Consider the following 13,850-nt stretch of genomic DNA (forward strand, 5'->3'; position numbering starts at 1 on the left):
GGCCATATCTATTCTTGAAGTTTTTAAACTTTATACAAGAAACCTGCTCTGATACCACTTGTTGGACAAATGACCTCAGTTATCGTAAGAAGGGGGGGTTGAATTAAGATAACAAGAACGATTCCCCAATTAAAATTTTACTCTCTCTTTTTAGATTAACAATGCACCCTTAACATGAATTACTCAAAAGACAATTCAAAATAAACTTCTTTAAAGCCAAAGATAAATAGTAATAAATAAAAGAAGTTTAAGGAAAGAGAGAAATGCAAACTTGATTTATACTGGTTCGGCCACTTCCCGTGCCTACGTCCAGTCCTCAAGCAACCCACTTGAGATTTTCCACTCTCTTGTAAAATCCTTTTACAAGTTCTGAACACACAAGGACAATTCTTCCTTTGTGTTCAGAATTCTTTTACAACAAGAGACCCTCGGTCTCTTAATCCCTTTTTAGAAGTAAGAAGAAGAGAAGAAGAAATCTCTCTTGAAAGAGATAGATTGTACAATGAAGATCAATCACAATTCCTTATTGAATATGCAAGTGTTTGACCAAGGAATCTTTGAGAGGATAAGACATTTCAATTAAGAAAAACTCTCTTAATCTTTTGAGAGGATAAAACGTTTTGGGCAATGAAAACTCTCTCTCTCAATTCGTGTTTCCAAGTCACATATAAATAGACCTTTGATGGTCATTCATAAACCATTTGAATAGATGCGACTCTTAGAAGTTATTTTCTGAAAATCTCCTCTGGTAGTCGATTGCAGGTTTTGTGTAATCGATTACAGGTGTTAAAATTTGAATTAAAACGTTTATTAACTGCTGGTAATCGATTTCCAATATTGTGTAATCGATTACACAGTCTAAAATTTGAATTCAAATATTTAGTAGCTGTTGTAAAGCATTTTTGGCCACTGGTAATCGATTACATCCTCTGGTAATCGATTACCAGAGAGTAAATCTCTTGAAAAACACTTTTTAACATGCATTACTTGGCCAAACCTTTTGTTATATCAATTAGGAATTCCCTTCCTAAAATACTAGTAATCATCTTGATGTTGTGGCTTGTATTCTTGAATCATTGTCTTGAATTTAAACTTGAAAAGCCCATTTGCATCATTTGCATCAAATCATCATGATCATTGCATCATTTGCATCAAATCATCATGATCATCATCAAAACACCAAAGTCATTTGCTTCTACACTATGATAGTCTTGATGAAAGACATTGATGTCTTTGAAAAGTAAAGGAGACTGTGATAGTCTTGGCAAAAGACATTGAAGTCTTTGAAACATAAAGAGCATATGACATTGATAGTCTCTGCAAGCCAATAGACTTTGATAGTTTTAGAGGCAAAAGACTTTGATAGTCTTTGAAAAATAAAAGGCAGATGACATTGATAGTCTCTGCACGACAAAAGACTTTGATAGTCTTTGAAAAGTAAAGGTGGATGACATTGATAGTCTCCGCAAGACAACAGACCTTGATAGTCTTGGAAAAGTAAAGGAGCAGATGACCTTGATTGTCTCTGCAAGACAAAAGACTATTATAGTCTTTGAAAAGTAAAGGAGCAGATGACTTTGATTGTCTTTGCAAGATAGAAGACTATGATAGTCTTTGAAAAGTAAAGGAGCAAATGACCTTGATTGTCTCTACAAGGCAAAAGACTATGATAGTCTTTGAAAAGTAAAGGCGGATGACATTGATAGTCTCCGCAAGACAAAATACTCTGATAGTCTTTGAAAAGTAAAGGGCAGATGACATTGGTAGTCTCTGCAAAACAAAAGACTCTGATAGTCTTTGAAAAGTAAAGAAGACTGTGATAGTCTTGACAAAAGACATTGAAGTCTTTGAAATCTTTCACTAAAACGCGAACACACTTAGTAAAGAAACAAACCCCCAAACCGATTAGAATGACACATTTTTTTTTGAAGAAAAACAAATGTGACTATTGGGGAATGAAAGCATGGGGATAGAATTTCTCATAACCAAAAATGAGATCTAAGACATTAGCATTTCATCTCTAAAAGAGCATTAGAAGAGACACTGGGTCCAACCAAATAGAGGAAAACTGCTCAAGGTGTATAAAATCTCACACAGGCAAGTGTTTTATCTTAATTCCATCCCACATATATGTCATAGATTGACTTTGCAAGTCATTTCCCATCAAATCAAAGATAATATGCACAATCATCATGGGTCAATAGGACTTTATAGGGTTGGATTTTGGTAGGAAATTTGGCTTTGGTTGTTCTGGCCTTTCCCCTTTTTGTTTCCTTTTCTCTTTGGTTCGGCGTGGAACGAAAGAGGACACAAAGATTCAGTTTGTAACTAAAGTAGGTGATCGCTTTACACCCCCCAAGTTTCAACCAAGTTATTATTTCCTTTCTTTTATATTTTTCTTTTTGGGAAATTCTGCACATTGTTTAGACATTGTTTGGTTCAAAGACCCATTTTTCTTCTGTTCTATTTTCCTTTCTTCAATCTTTGATTGATTGATTCTTTTCTTTTCCTTTCTCTTTTTCTTTTCTTTTTATTTTTTTTCTTTTCTCGCACATCTCTAAACCAAGGTAAGAGAAGCTTCTTTTGGAAAATCCTTTTGTTCTCTTCTCTTAGGGTAAGGTTTGAAATTTCCATCCTAGGTCAAGGTTATGGCCAAAATGTTGACGTTTGGCTTAAAAGGCCTACAAATGGCGGGACATGATTTATGTCGGACATTTGTTTGGCAAATGGCTCAGGAATAAGGGAATGCCCCAATCATTTCCATGAAACACATATTATGATAATTAGAAATTCATGCAAAATTAATCAACGCACACATCCTTGTGGACACTCAAACATAAGGCTTTGTGGCCATGCGAACTCTAAGGCTTAGGGTTTGTTTCCCCTTTCAAATCAAACCAGTGTTTCAAAGATCGCTCTTTTAATCAAGTCATACAAACATCTGAGTCCATTTTGACATTCGGGAAAACCTTTCATTGCGTTCACCCTCTAGGTGCACATTTTTTTTTCGAAAACCTTTTGTGTTTTGATCCATGAATTTTCCCAAAGAAAACTGGCGATCATTTTTTTTTCAAAAGCATGTTGGTTTTTAGTTTTTCTTATCCTTTTTTTTTTGTTTTTTTTATAGAAAAGGTTTGTAACCCAGGAAAGTTGTTACCCGAGATTACACTTTATCAATGGAACAAAAGACGTGTGAATGAAAAGAAACCAATACACAAGACCCTTTTTTTTTGCTTAGTTTTCTTGATTCAGACAAACCATCACAATGCAATAGTACGACAATACGCTAGAAGCGGTAAAGTTCATCACAATGAGATAACAAAAACTAAAAGCGATAACATAAAGTCCAGTTCTATCAAAATGAGATAACAAGAATTGAAAGCGATAGCGTAAAGTCTAGGTTTATCACAATGAATTAACAAATAAAAATTGAAAGCGATAACAACAAAATAAAGACAAAATCATAGTTTTTAGGTGATCCTAGCCATGCACCTCTGCCTCCTCAAAGGAAGTAGTCCAATACATTAGCCATATCTTCATCCTCCTAAGCTCCATCCTTGTCTCCAGGGGCCCCTATGGGTCCTACCCCTGTCTGAAAATCGGGCTCATCTCCAGGCCATGCAACTGTGGCCCCGAACTGCTCGGGGGTAGGCCACAGGAAAGGACTGGGGTCTTGGCTCTGTTGGTGCAGGGTGTACCGGTAGAAGGTCTCATTCAGTTGCACCTGACCCCTATGATTAGCTGCCTGCTGGCTAGTCACATGCTGCATATACGTGTGCATCTGGAGCTCTATCTTCTACAGGTGAGAAGAGATGGAATCCAGAGGTGGTGGCTGCCGTAGAGGTGGTGGCGGTGCATCCTGAGTCAGCTGCTGCTGGAACTCCTCCTACTGCTGTTGTGCTTGCCTTGGCATGCAATATTTTTCTATTAAGGTCCTGTTGATTGGAGGCTAGATAAGCTTGGTGGGAGTAACCGACACCCCATAGAATTGGCAAAGGCCTGTGATCAAAGCTGGAAACCCCAGTGCTCTATTGGACTTCTCTGGGTCCATTGGGTGTCTAGGAGGTGTGATCCCTGCAAATTGATATATGGCATCTGAGATCAACTGGGCCACATGAACACTCACCCGGGTCAAGATGGCATAGACCAACTGGCACTTTGGCAGGGGGAGGTCGGAATTATGATCGTTGGGGAGGATATTGCTGAGCAACAATGTCATCCAAATCTATGTCAGGGTGGTCATGCTAGTGCGCATGATCCGCACCCGTCTCCCTGCCACGCTTCGGGAAAAGTCCTACCCCAGAACACACAGTCGCTGACTGATGGCCTCCTTATCGAACCCCGAGGCTTGGCTCCTCCTCTGGCTGAATTCGCAGCATTGGCCCTCCTCCAGGACCAACGGATGCCCCAGGAACTAATTAATGGCATCCTCATCAAAGGAGATCCATTGGCCCCGCAACTAGGAGAGTGTTTACACCCCGGTGTTACTTGTTAATATGGATGCTTAAATCTAACCAGTAAGTGTATCGAGTCATGCAAGTAATAATAAAATGGTAAGAACCGAGTATCAAACTCAGGGAACTTGTTTTATTTGGCAAAACATCATTTGATAGGCAGACATTTATGCAAAGAATTGATTATCATGAATTAAAAACAAAAGTGATTTCCATTCTAATTGAAAACAGTAAATATGAGCAAGTGGATGTAAAAACAAATATGTAAAAGCGTTGGGTCCTCCTACTGTGATACTTGACGCAATTAAATGTATTTCTCTATTCAAAGTTATTTTTGTGTTCTATGCTGAGAGCTAAAATACCAAACATCGATGTCTTGTGAGTTTGGAATAATTCTAATTAAACCTCGTTCTCAAATGTCTATTGTTGAACTTAGCCTAACCGAACAACGTTACGACTATAGCATAATAAAAACTAAATTACCATACTCCGTGTCCAGATTATACAATAACCTAGCCTAGTTCTATCCAGTTCTAAGGATGTAATACATTTTCGAATGCTAAAGCTCCTAACAGCATATACAAATGGGTGATTAGGCCACAAGCATGCGATAATTAAGCACGGATAAAAACAACAAACACATAAATCAACTTCAAATAGATATGATAAGTATTTACATCAAGTACTCAGCAGAATTTCCCAACAATGGATTTTACCCCTCCATTACAAGGGAGCACCTTTCACAAGCAGCAAAAGGGTTTCAGAGAAAATACCAGATTACAAAGTAGTAGGGATATCTCCTCCACCTCTAGGAACCTAGAAATTACTCCTCAACCTAAAATTCTCCTAAAAGCCAAGGTTTTTGCTTCCTTGCTCTGCTTTTTGCCTCTGTTCTCCTGCCAAGCTCTCAGTCTATTCAGACCCCCTTTCTTTCTCTTCACTTCAGGCTTAAAAAAGGCTTTTTGTCCTCGAAGGCGCGCTTAACGCCATTTTCGCACTAAGCACGAGTAAGTGAATTTTGGCTCAGCGAGCCAGGCACGCTTAGCACAAGAAGAGACAAAAATCTCATTGGGCGAGCAGGTGACGCGCTGAGCGCGTGCTGACGAGGCAGATTCTCTCTAAGATTCCTCTTACTCGCTAAGAGGGCTGATGTCTCGCTTAGCGGATGAATCTCGCTAAGCGCATGGATCAGGCTTAGCGAGACAACAACTTCAGTACCTTCCAAAATTTCTCCTTTTTTCCTAAAATTGAAGTGAAATAAGGAAGGTCTGTACTTTGCAAATATAAAAACTAAACAAGAAATATTTACAATCCTACCAAAAGAACCATAAATTGGGGAAAATATATACATTTTGGAAAACTTTTCTATACAAAAGTTAGTTGTAAAAGAAAACTAACAGAGAGCTTGTCTCTGACTCCCTCCTTCATGGGCCACGCATTGGTGTAGAACTCCATGACTATTTTTGGATCATACTTAGCCATGGGTGCTACAAGTTGAGTCCATTGCCTCCTGGCAATTTCCTCCTGGAATTCGGCATACTCTCCTTCCCTCAACTGGACCCACCTCTCCTTGAGGAGCGACCAACACTTAATTGCCTCAAAACAGTGCTGGTGTTCCTCGCTTCGGAACCGATGTCTGTCAAACTCCACATCCACTTATGGGGCCGCATTGGAACCTTCTCCAGCGGCATCTTTCCTTGCCCTCTTAGCTGGAACCTTATTTGGAGCCACTTCCTGTGAGGACACATTCGCAAAGTTAGTTTGCATGAAATACCAGTCATCATTTCATTTATCTCAAACACAACAAAAGCTAAACAAACTTGAATGTTGCATATTTCTTTCCACCAAATGCAAGTGTCAATGTGTAATTAGAATACAATCATACATTGGTGCATGTATTATTTTATGACATACACATTTTTTTAAAAGCATTTTAGCTACCTAGATGCAAGGTGCCTATTATAGTGTAGCCAGTCCGAATATTAGTCTAAAATCCAAACAGTGATGCTCCCATATTCATGCAATTCATGCATTTTTGCCTCCAAGACAAAACTTAGATTCCTATGCCTAAGTCATGCTTTTGGCATGTTATTCTAAAAACTTAAGCTGCCCATACCTTCCAAATGACAACCATACATGCACAAATTCATTCCACAATTCAAACTTCACAGTATCACATGCAAAGGTCAATGAGGCATTTCACCGAACGGTTGGTGGGCGCATGTTCAGGCATGAAAAAATAAGGAACAAGAACAATATGACATGCCAATTCATACTAGAATCCAAGATAGGCCTATGGCCATCCCTTACAGCCCCCAAATCTAGCAAACAAAGCATGGATTCATACATAACTTGTCTCACGAAATTTGCAAAAAATAGACAACTAGAGCACCAAAATACCACAATGGAAAGCCAAAATTCAAAGGAAGGTGGTACTTACTTGTAGGAGATGAACAAAATGAAAAACAAAAAGCAAAAATGCACAAATGGAGGCTTGGGGCTGCTGGACTCATGCACTCTTGTAAGCACTTGGTGTTTTTTGAATTTTGGGGAAGAATGACTTCACCCCCCTCTTTTAAAACCAACATCAGACACGCTCTCCCAGGGGAGCTATTTTTTTTTGTTTTTTTTTTTTGCAAAACCCCTTTGCAAGAGTTGGATTATTCCTTGTTAGGCATATATTTTCTAAAATCCTATAGTTGCAAATAAACTTAGGTAAATTCAAATATAATTCAAGAAAATAGATAAATAAAAGCAGGAATTTTAAAGAGCAAAATTAGAGATACTAGGCTGCCTCCTAGGAGCGATTCTTTAACGTCTTTAGCCGGATGTGGGATGATCATTAATTGATCATGGGCCTAGCACCTGCTCATACCTGCCCCTAAGCTTTGAACAAAGGAAACAACATCATGCAACAAATGTGAAACGACACCACAAAATGCCTGCATTACCTTTCACTTACCCTTGTCTTAATTTTGGTGTGGTATTGACCATCACTCAAAAAGACTCTTTATTCTCCCTCCGATTTGCAGGATGAAAAGATGCGAATGCATGCATGCTTATGATTTGGATGTTTAAGTGCAACAATTAAACAAGTGTTATCGTGTTCAATTTTACTTAAAACGCTTATGGCACCCTGTTGATTGAGCCAAATGGCTCCAAATTCAGTGGGCAAGATCGAGAGTGTATGTTCTTAAGAAGTAAAAGACACAACACAGGAAGTTAAGATGCAAATCATTAATCCAATATTCATTAATGTTGTGATCATGGTTTACAAAGGATCTTAAGACTTTGGAGATCCCAGCGAGTCCTTGGAGAACAATCATGTATTGAACCTCTTAGCTACCCTAGGTATTATGCATAATATCGTTTGACGATATCAGAATTCACGGGCGAAGGCAATTCTTCATCATCCATGCGGGCAAGCAACAATGCCCCTCTCAAAAGCGCCTTCTTCACAACAAAAGGTCCTTCATAATTCACAGCAAACAGGAGCATCTCGTGCCAATCCTTGTATGACATAGTCATCTTTTGAACTATTTTCTTGATATTCTTATTAGCAGCCTCAACTGCCCCATTCATCTTAGGCCTGTAAGGCGTAGAATTTTGGTGTTGGATCTTGAAATCCTCACACATTTCCTTCATCATTTTATTGTTTAGATTGGTGGCATTATCAGTGATAATCTTCCAGGGCAACCCATACCAACAAATGATCTCTTTCATGATGAACCTAACCACCACACTTCTAGTCACACTGGCGTACGAAGCCGCTTCAACCTATTTGGTGAAGTAGTCAATGGCGACCAAAATGAAACAATGTCCATTTGAAGCTTTGGGCTCAATAGCTTCAATCATGTCTATACCCCACATAGAGAATGGCCAAGGTGCTGCCAAGACGTTCAAAGGTATGAGCGAAGCATTGACATTATCAACGAAGGCCTGGCACTTGTGGCACTTCCTCACATGGATGCAACTATCATTTTCCATAGTGAGCCAGTAATACCATGCTCTTAGAAGCTTTCGGGCCATGGCATGTCCGTTGGCATATGTTCCAAAGGATCCCTCATGCACTTCCACTAGCATCTGCTCAGCCTCCCTGGCATCCACACATCGAAGCAAAACCATATCATGGTTCGTCTTGTACAGGATATTTCTACTTAGGAAAAAACCGGCTGCCAACCTTCACAATGTTCTCTTTTCATTGTCAAAGGCCTCCCGTGGGTATTTCTTGATATCGAAGTACCAAGGTTTAGCATCTTGCTCTTTTTCTATCAAGCAACAATGTGCAGGCTTGCCGCGACATATAAATTTGATGTACGACAAATCCCCGTACGAGGTCAGTTGGAACATGGATGCCAGAGTGGCAAGGGCATCAGCCATCTGATTCTCCTCTCTAGGAATATGGTGAAAGGACACATCATTGAAGTACTCTATCAATTTCCTGGTGTAGGCATGGTAGGGTATCAACTTATGATCCCTGGTCTCCCATTCTCCTCTCAACTGGTGGATTACCAAGGCTGAGTCCCCATATACCTTGAGCAACTTGACCTTGAAGTCAATTGCCGCTTAGATCCCAAGGGCGCACGCCTCGTACTCAGCCATGTTGTTTGTGCAGTCAAAACCTAACCTAGTCATGAAGGGTATACATTGATTGTCAAACCACACAATCCATTTGTCCCTATCTTCATCCCCTACTTCCTCCTCGAACAAGGTCATGATGTCCTCATCCGGGAATTGTGGATGTATAGGCTGGTAGTTGTTGATGGGCTGTTGAGCCAGGTAATTTGCCAAGGCACTCCCCTTTATCACCATTTGAGTGACATAAATATGTCAAATTCTGATTGCAGAACCTACCACCGAGCGATCCGTCAGGTGAGAGTGGATTTTTCAAAGATGTACTTGACTGGGTCCATTTTAGATACCAACCAAGTGGGGTAGTTCAACATGTACTGCCTTAAACAGTGGGTTGCCCACACCAGGGCACAACATGTCTTTTAGAGCAAAGAGTAGTTCATTTCACATGCCGTGAAATTCTTGCTTAAATAATAGACAACCCGTTGATGTGCCATTATTTTATCCTATTTCTTAACCCTTTTTGCACCATTTTAAGTACTGATTAATCTTAATTGTCAAATTAATTAGGCAGTTTTATTATTTGGGCCCATTCAGCTAATTTGATGTTTTTAATCTAATTTCAGGAATTAATAAAGCATTAGGCTTGAATCCAGAATTGGACTTGGACTTGAAGAGGGCAAACTATTTTATTCTACAAAATTTTATCTTATCTAGATATTATTTAGATTTGATCTCATCTAGATATTATTTCATCTAGATCTTATCTTATCTTATCTAGATTTGATTTTATTTTATTTATGGACTTGGATTTAAAACAGATTTGTAAGCTTTGGGGCTGGACAACTATATAACAACACCAAGGTTCTAGTTTAGGCCCTTCTCTTTTTCTCTCTCCTATTTTTCGTTTTTAGTTTTAGGTCTCTCTTCTCTTTCTCCTTTTTTTCGATTTTGGCAATTCCAGTTTTGACTTTTCGTTCTTTAATCTATAATTTTGTTCTCTATTGATTAATGGAAGGCTAAGTCCCCAACGTTGTTTTCTCTTAAGGATCAAGCACAGTTATCTTTGAGGTTCTATTATTACTGTTAAATTATATTCAGCTTTTCCTCTTCACTAATTACTCTAAATTTGTTGATATTAATTCATGCATGCTTAGTGCTTGATTAATTCTCTCTGCGCTTAATTTACGTTCATGCTTAATAATCGTTTATGAGTAATTGGTGTATGTGTTGCTTAATCACATAATGAATGTCTTATGTTAAATTTCGCTTAGTAATTTAATTTAGGGTTGGACTAAGTGGTTGAACTAAATAAGGATAAACTCTCGTAAACTAGGATAAGAGACTTGCTTGTGAATCAAGGGGAAGCAACGTGTTTTAATTCTGATATTTTCTAATTCACATCTATTCGCTGTTTAATTTACCAAAGCAAACAACCCCCCCCCAATTCGTTACTATTTTCCTACTATTTGTTATGAACATTTGGTGTATCATTGCTCATTGGGAAACGATCTAGGATCACTTCCTAGTTACTGCATTTTAATGTTTATTTGATTTGGGTATGACCTCGATCAAATTTGGCGCCGTTGCCGGGGAGCAGTGTCCAAAGGTTCATAATAGCTAGTAATTTGTGTTTTATGTTTAGTTGTTTTATGCTTTCGTGTGTTGTATTAGTGTTGTGTTCGTGTTGCGTTAAGTGTGTTTAGAGTCTTGTTATTTTGTTTAGTGTGGTGTTCTGTTTTAGTTTTTCTGTTTAGCGCTTCCCCTGTTTCAGTTTTGAATGTTGCTGTGAATAGTGATTTGTGACGGATTTAGCGACCACTTTTGTTGAACTGGAAAACAGGGTGGTAGTGGAAATCCCTTAGCGACAGATTTTAAAGACCACCCTTGCTGAATTAATTGGGATTTTTTGTTTTGGTAGCTATTGTTGTTATTTTTGGCTGAATTTTTTTGTGGTCACTTCTTTTGATCCATATTTTGTGGGAAAAATAGCTGGAGCCCTTAGTTTGGTTAGATTTGAAAGTTCCAAAAAAGTAGCAAATTTGATTTTTGTCAAAACTTCAAACAGACATAACTTTTGCTTCGGTTATCAGAATCACTATTATTATATATGTATTTGGGGTAGAAAAAAATTTCCCATGCCATGGCAGCGGTCTATAGGCCGGCTGAGGTCTCCTTCTTCCAAAAATTGCGATTCTGTCAAAAGTTTTTTTTATTTTCCAAGTATTATTCTCTTATTTTTCTCAACTTACCATTTTTAGCTTCTATAGTTAGACTTTGAATTTTCGTTTGAAATTTTTTGTGCTATATTCTCATCATTTTATAAGGTTGCTCACAAAATTTCAAGTCATTTGGATATCATTTAATGGTAGTTGTAGTTTAAACCTACATTGTTACTTGCATAAGAAGGCAACTAGTTGTGCATGCTGAATATAGTGTATGACTAGAGGCAATCCATCTGACTTATAACCCTTTGATCCTGAGATAGATAGGACATTTCATAGATTAGTTAGACATCATTCAGTACCTTTTGAGCATCCTGTCCATCATTTTGAGCATTATTGTTTTGAACATTCTAATATTGAACATTCTAAGAACATGGCACAACCTCCACCCCGTGAGAGGACTCTAAGGGAAATGGATGCACCTAATTTCACCTACGAAAGCTTGTGCATCCAATACCCTGATGAGGATGTCCCATATGTTCTTAAAACTGGACTGATCCATTTGCTTCCAAAGTTTCATGGCCTTGCAGGTGAAGACCCACACAAACATCTGAAAGAATTCCATATTATCTGCTCCACCATGAAACCCCCAGATGTCCAGGAGGATCACATATTTCTGAAGGCTTTTCCTCATTCTTTAGAGGAAGTGGCAAAGGACTGGCTTTATTACCTTGCTCCACGATCCATCATGAGCTAGGATGACCTCAAGAGAGTATTCTTAGAAAACAATTTTCCCTACTTCCAGGACCACGACCATCAGAAAGGATATTTCTGGCATTAGAAAACTCAGTGGAGAGAGCTTATATAAATACTGGGAGAGATTTAAGAAACTATGTGCCAGTTGCCCTCACCACCAGATTTCTGAGCAGCTTCTCCTCCAATATTTTTATGAAGGACTCAGTAACATGGAAAGTATGATAGATGCTACCAGTGGTGGAGCCCTTGGAGACATGACCCCTGCTGAAGCCATAAATTTAATTGAGAAGATGGCTTCAAACTCCCAACAATTTAGTGCCAGAAGTGATGCTATTGTCATTAGAGGAGTGCATCAAGTAGCCACGAATTCATCTTCATCAGCCGAGACTAAGAAGCTTGAAGGTAAACTAGATGCCTTGGTTAACCTGGTAACCCAACTGGCCATGAATAAAAAATCTGTACTTGTCGCCAGACTCTGTGGTTTATGCTCCTCTGCCGACCACCACACGAACCTTTGCCCTTCTATGCAACAATCTGAAGCAATTGAACAGCCTGAAGCTTATGCTGCAAACATCTACAACAGACCTCCTCAACCTCAACAGCAAAATCAGCCCCAACAAAACAATTATGACCTCTCCGGCAACAGGTACAATCTCGGGTGGAGGAATCATCCCAACCTTAGATGGTCGAATCCTTCACAGTAGCAACAACAACAACAACAACAACAAGCCTTATTTTCAGAATGCTGCTGGCCCAAGCAGACCATACGTTCCTCCACCAATCCAACAATAACAACAACAACAACAACAACCCTAGAAACAACAAACAGTTGAGGCTCCTCCGCAACCTTCCCTTGAAGAACTTGTGAGGAAAATGACTATGCAAAACATGCAGTTTCAACAAGAGACCAGAGCCTCCATTCAGAGCTTAACTAATTAGATGGGACAATTGGCTACATAGTTAAATCAACAACAGTCCCAGAATTCTGACAGATTACCTTCTCAATCTGTCCAGAATCCAAAAAATGTGAGTGCCATTGCATTGAGGTCGGGAAAGCAGTGTCAAGAACCTCAACCAGTAGCATCTTCCTCATTTGCAAATGAACCTGCCCAACTTCACTCTACTCCAGAAAAAGATGATGACAAAAATTTAAAGAGTAAGTTACCTAACAATTTCTATGCAAGTGAATCTAAAGAGAAGCAACATATCCCTCTTCCATTCCCTCCAAGAGCAATTTCCAACAAAAAAATGGAGTTGTGCACTAATTCCAAGATATGCTAAATTCTTGAAGGAGCTGTGCACTAATAAGCAGAAGCTTAAAGGAAGTGAAAGAATTAGTATGGGCAGAAATGTCTCCGTATTGATTGGTAAATCTGTTCCCCAAATCCCTGAAAAATGTAAAGATCCAGGTACATTCAGCATACCTTGTATTATAGGGAATAGTAAGTTTGACAATGCCATGCTAGATTTAGGAGCTTCTGTTAGTGTTATGCCTCTATCTATTTTTAATTCTCTATCTTTAGGTCCTTTGCAGTCAACTGATGTGGTAATTAATTTAGCTAATAGAAGTGTTGCCTATCCTGCTGGTTTCATAGAGGATGTCTTAGTTAGAGTTGGTGAACTGATTTTCCCTGTTGATTTTTATATTTTGAATATGGAGGAGGGATTATCTAAAGGATCAGTTCCCATCATTCTAGGCAGACCTTTTATGAAAACTGCTAGAACTAAGATAGATGTATATGCAGGCACACTATCTATGGAGTTTGGTGATATAACTATTCATTTTAATATTCTTGATGCTATGAAACACCCATTTGAAGATCTTTCTGTATTTCGTGTTGAAATAATTGACCATATTGTTGATGAATACATGACTGATCTTCATTCTAATCTACATGCCTGT

The 13,850-nt window shown here is 38.8% G+C and overlaps 1 non-coding gene across 1 annotated transcript; it reads right to left on the reverse strand.

The window, feature by feature from the left end:
* Positions 1-12,003: 12,003 nt before the first annotated feature.
* On the reverse strand, positions 12,004-12,110 carry LOC112997852 (small nucleolar RNA R71). The gene has a single exon (XR_003262918.1). It is a non-coding gene; the product is annotated as a small nucleolar RNA R71 (small nucleolar RNA).
* Between the last annotated feature and the right edge of the window lie 1,740 nt (positions 12,111-13,850).

This window comes from Glycine max, chromosome 1 (assembly GCF_000004515.6).
Source record: "Glycine max cultivar Williams 82 chromosome 1, Glycine_max_v4.0, whole genome shotgun sequence".
NCBI lineage: Eukaryota > Viridiplantae > Streptophyta > Magnoliopsida > Fabales > Fabaceae > Glycine > Glycine max.